The following is a 5,024-nucleotide window of genomic DNA, read 5'->3' as shown; positions in this document are numbered from 1 at the left end:
ATAACATGGTGAACCTTGAAAACATTATGCTGCATAAAAATGTCATTCACCAGAGATTAAGTATTGTACCATTCCACTTATGTGAAATAGTCAACTATAGAGAGACCAACGCTTATGAGTGGTTATCAGAGGCGGAAGGGATTGGTGCTGGTTGAATATCATAGCATGTTGAATGTAATTAATGTCATATTGAATGTCACTGAACATTTAAAATATGCTGAAGTGGCCCATGCTTTACTACAATAAAAAATAATACAAAAGTTACAAATGAAAGGTAGCACATGGGAGGAGACTTTAAAAGTTTGAGGAAATCTTTTGTAATCTTTTCATTCCATTTTCTCACGGAAGCCTGAAGCCTCCTTTTATAATGGCCTGCTACTGAGCATCTCTTCGCCACTTTGCCTCCGGGCATGTTGATAGGTCGGAGTCCAGTCCCGCATCCAGTCCTGATGGGAGGAGTCAGGGTGGAGTCCTCAAGATGCAGAGTAACGGCCTGTTTTGGGGACCAGCAGAACAGGAGTAGCACTTATCCAAAGCGGACATCTACATGTGCCGAGCAGATAGAACACCAGGGAAAGCGAGTGTCACAGGGGAAGAGAACTGGGAGGCACTAGTGAAACAGGTCCCGCTCCAGGATGTGAGGATGTACCAGCCTGAAATAAAGTCCACCCAGGCTCACGAGGGCACTCAGGAGTAAGGTTGTGTGAGCTATGAGGCCCTACTACGTTAACATCTCTGTTGACATCTGTCTCCGATGGTCTCCTCTCCTGTAATTGAACCCCCCTCGCCCTAAGAGTCCAGAGGCACCCCACTCCACCTGCAAGGCTCCTGCCTGAAGTCACTCAGTTCCCTCCTGCCAGGTTCCGGTCCGGCTTCTGGTTCCGTTGAGACTGTTTCCCTGCCAGTGCTTTTCATCAACTCTTGCTGCCCCAGCAAGATATTGTAGTCCTTTCCCTGACGCCTGGGTCAAAGAGGAGGGGTCCTAGGTCCAAACGATGTGCTCCCCTTCTGGCGCTTCATTCTTAGTTGGGAGATCTTCCGTTCTGCCTCCAAAATAGCTCATTTTAAGGCTAGCGTAATGACAATATCTCACACACTGTATTTGCAGGACCCCACCTGCCAGGTACCATGCACTGATGGACTGGTGGGTCCTAAGCACCTCAGATTGGCGCAATTCTACCCAGCCATTTGGTAGGAGTCACTATAGCGAGGAGGACCACATTAAGCAATTCTCTGTATCACATAACAACTTCAGCCAGGAGGGGCAGCAACGTTCTTTGCCATGATACCAATGCAAACGTATGCTCTTGTGCATGTCCTGGTTAACACAAGGGAATTCCAGCCCTCGTTGATGTACAGAAGCAAGGGAACTCAAGTAAATTGATCATTTGGAATAAATTCAATCACATTACTGTTTAACTGTGTAGCATTTATGTGCAGAGTTATGTCCTAAGTTTAGGAAATAATAACAACAGCAAAATGAGTTTTGCATACATTTGGATGAAATCTAGCACACACTTCATATAATAGCCTGGGTAATAATTTAATATTATATAACATAGCAATAGCCCCCCAAATATAGAAATATTAATCTAACATGGACAGTTTTAATTAATGTAGCAAGTGAGCTTGGGTTCTAATGTCTATTGTGAGGGATATAGTGTTTGATCTTAGTTTATTTATACTAATCAACAAGGTGTTGGGCACATAAAGGGGGTGCGAAATTCAATATTTATTTATTGTGCAAAATATGTGTCTAAATCTGTATTCGAGAAAGCAGCAAAGGGCACTTATCAGAACATAACATTTATATTTTATTAGAATATTTATGTATCTCTATGTAATTTGAAAAATTCCCCAAGGAAATAAATGGAATGAATAGTTAGATCTAAAAACCATATAAATGCATTTTATTTTCTATTTCCTGTTAGACTGACTTCCTTTCAAGAAACTGATTTTGTTTGAAAAGAAGTTACCTGAATAGCACACACACACACACACACACACACACACACACACACACACACACCTTACAAATCCCATTAGATTGCATGAATAAGCAAAGGAGGAGCACCACAAATAACCAGTACTTAGGGTTCTCACAGGCCTTCATCTGAGCTTGGTGGCAGTGTTTATGCCATGGGAACTGGGCTTCCCCTCCTCAATCTTCCTGCCCACAGCCAGTTGTTAACCATGGAACAGCAGAGTCCTGGGCAAAACCCAACCTCCTCAATGGTTCCTTGACCTTAACTTTGCTTTGAGCATGCTGGATTCTCAATCACCAAGAGCAAGCCATTCTCCCACTAGACCTAGAAGACTCCCTAGGAGTCTGAGGAGATTCTTAAGGTATTAAGCAATAAGCAAAAGATCCATTTAGATGGTCTGCCTCCTTCTGTCGCCCCCTGAGACTCCGAAGTGCCAGTTATCCAGGTCCCTCATGGGCCCCTGAGCATGTCTGCTGAGACCAACTAGATGTCTCAGTATTAGACCAGAGGCCTCTGCTCAGTTCCTGTTCCAACTTTCTTTCCTTTTTCCGTCTTGACTTGCCTTCAGCTAGTGGTTCTCTGGATGCCTTAGACCTTACCTTACATGAGGAACTGGCAATGGGGTACAGCATTAGCTGGCAGAATCCCTAGGATAGAAAAGCTTGAGCATATGTGCGTGAGGACCAAGTTCTCTGCCAAGTCGGAAATTTCCCTTTGGACTAGGCCCCTATTCCTCGGGCATCTACAGTTTAGCAAGAGGCAAGCAGTGGTTGGTTTAAGAGTGCCCAGGCCTAAGGCTTCATTGCTCTGAGCACCAGTTGGAGTCAAAAAACAGATGTGGCCCCGAATCATTTTATTGTGCCAACCTGTCCAATAAACACAGGTGGGGTTAATTGAAGGGCGGAGGGATAAGTGGCTCGGTGAGCCTCGCCTTTGAAGTTCTTGGGTCTCTTGCTTTCTGATGGTCAGACCAGGGTGCAGCTACCTTAGCCAGTTCCCTGCTTCAGCTGGCAAGACTCACTTCCTGCAAGACATCCCTGAGGAGAAGCTGCATGGACCCACCCCGATGCAGCCCTGGGTGCTGGAGCAGCCGTGTGGAGACCCCTGCCAGCGCTGAGATGCTTACATATTCACTGACACGGCTTTCCTCCTGCAGTCGGCATCATTGCATCTGTTTTGTGAGATGGAGGAGGACTTTGGGGATTGGTGTTGGCAGCACTGGGTTGGGATGTTGCACACTTAACCTTTATATAAAACTCTCTCTTATACATGAATTTCTGTGGATTCGTTTCTCTAAAGTACCCAGACTAACAAAGGCCCTAAAGAGGCCATGGAGGGAACTTAGTTACGTTCAAGGAGGTCAAGAGTTGTGGCTAAGACTGCAAAAGGCCAAGCTTAATGTTTAAAGTGGAACTTGATGTTTTTCCTCTCTCCAAGCCATTTGTAAAACAAATGCCATGAAATATTGGGAACAGTCTAGATATCTATTTGATTGGAGGTAGGTTTACCATATTCTATCTTAAGGATTATGGGTCTATTAAAAATTACCTATTTCTTTTGACTATGGTAGCATGTTCATGTAATATTTGTTTAAAAGAGTAGTCTTTAAAAAGTAAAATGGCTATATTTCACCTGAAATATGAAAAAGCAAAAATAAAAAAACAACACAACAAAACACCTTTTGTAATTTACTTTTGTCAAAACAAAAACAAAACAAAAAAATCCCTTACTGCCATCGAGACTGCCATGTAGACTCACATAGATTTTACAGGGCATGGTAGAACTGCCCGTGGTTTCCGAGACGGGAGGAGAGTAGAAAGTCCTTGTTCCTCCATCAGGGCCGCTGTAACCATTATGCCAGCCGGGCTCCTATGTACTACTTTATTTGAAGGAAAAACTGAAAAGATTTCTATTTTATTTGTAATCTAAGAAAAGTAATCTTTTGGCAGCACAGGGATTAAAAAAACTCTGTAACTCAGACAACTTGGGAGGGAAGATGGTGTGTTCTAGAAACCGGAGTGAAATGACACGAAAGGAGGCAGAAGACGAAGGCGCCGCACCCTTTCCTCACTTCCCAACGTATTCGTTCCAGCAACGAGGTCATCCTGTGAAAATCAGCATTCTGGGGAAGTACAGTGACCAAATGCTCTTGATGCTCCGGGACCTGTGTCTACCTGCAGCTCACTCGGCCCAGGGCACCCCTTCTTTACTGTGGGGGGCAGGTCAAATGGTGACATTTCCCAGAACGGATTGGATTGGGATTTGTAGCCAAGAGGGGTCCTCCTTACCCCAACCTCCTTACCCCAAGACATCAGGAAGTCTATCAGGTACTTAAAAATATTTTAAGCCAGAAGAAGAAAAGTTTTAAAATACAAGTTATCAGTCCATGATATTACCAGGCAGACTTTTTGCTTCCAAGGAAATGCCCATCCACTCAGGACCACTGCCCAGTGCCCCCAGGTCCCCACGCACAAATGGCAGACCTGAGTGTCTACAGAGCAGCGATCAGATGTGTCCCATCTGTGCCTCTCTGCTGCCTTCTTGCAGGTCCAGGACCAGGGTCTCAGCTCCTCTTGGAATGCCTGGGCAGTCACCTGCCTGAGGGCCTGGCTGGGCTCCAGAGGGATTGGGAGCACGTGCACAGGTTGAAGGGCCCAGAGGCCTGGCATCAGAATTCTCCCTCTCTTTTAACTTGATGTGTAGCCAAGACTGGAGTGGGAGGGGAGGGGTCAAGGACTTGGGGCTTAGGAGGGAGGCACTCTCACTCCAAACACAGGGGTCCGTGTCTGGCTTTAGGTGACACAGGTAGATTTGTTACCACTGTGGTAAAGGCCAAACGTGGCATAGGGAGAGAGTCACTGAGTGGGAAGTAAGTGTAGCATGAGAGACATAGGAAGCCTTTGAATAAAGCATGCCATGAACTATGAGAGTAGCCCGAGACCCTGCCTTTACTGTGCTCCTATGGACACTGCGAAGTACGTTAGGGTGGACTGGAAATAGAAGAGTCAGCATTTATTGAAGGAGCCAGGTGTTGTGCTG

Source organism: Echinops telfairi, unplaced genomic scaffold (assembly GCF_000313985.2).
Source record: "Echinops telfairi isolate 266 unplaced genomic scaffold, ASM31398v2 ScPeMD7_18;HRSCAF=68, whole genome shotgun sequence".
Taxonomy (NCBI): Eukaryota; Metazoa; Chordata; class Mammalia; order Afrosoricida; family Tenrecidae; genus Echinops; species Echinops telfairi.
This window is presented reverse-complemented; position numbering follows the sequence as displayed.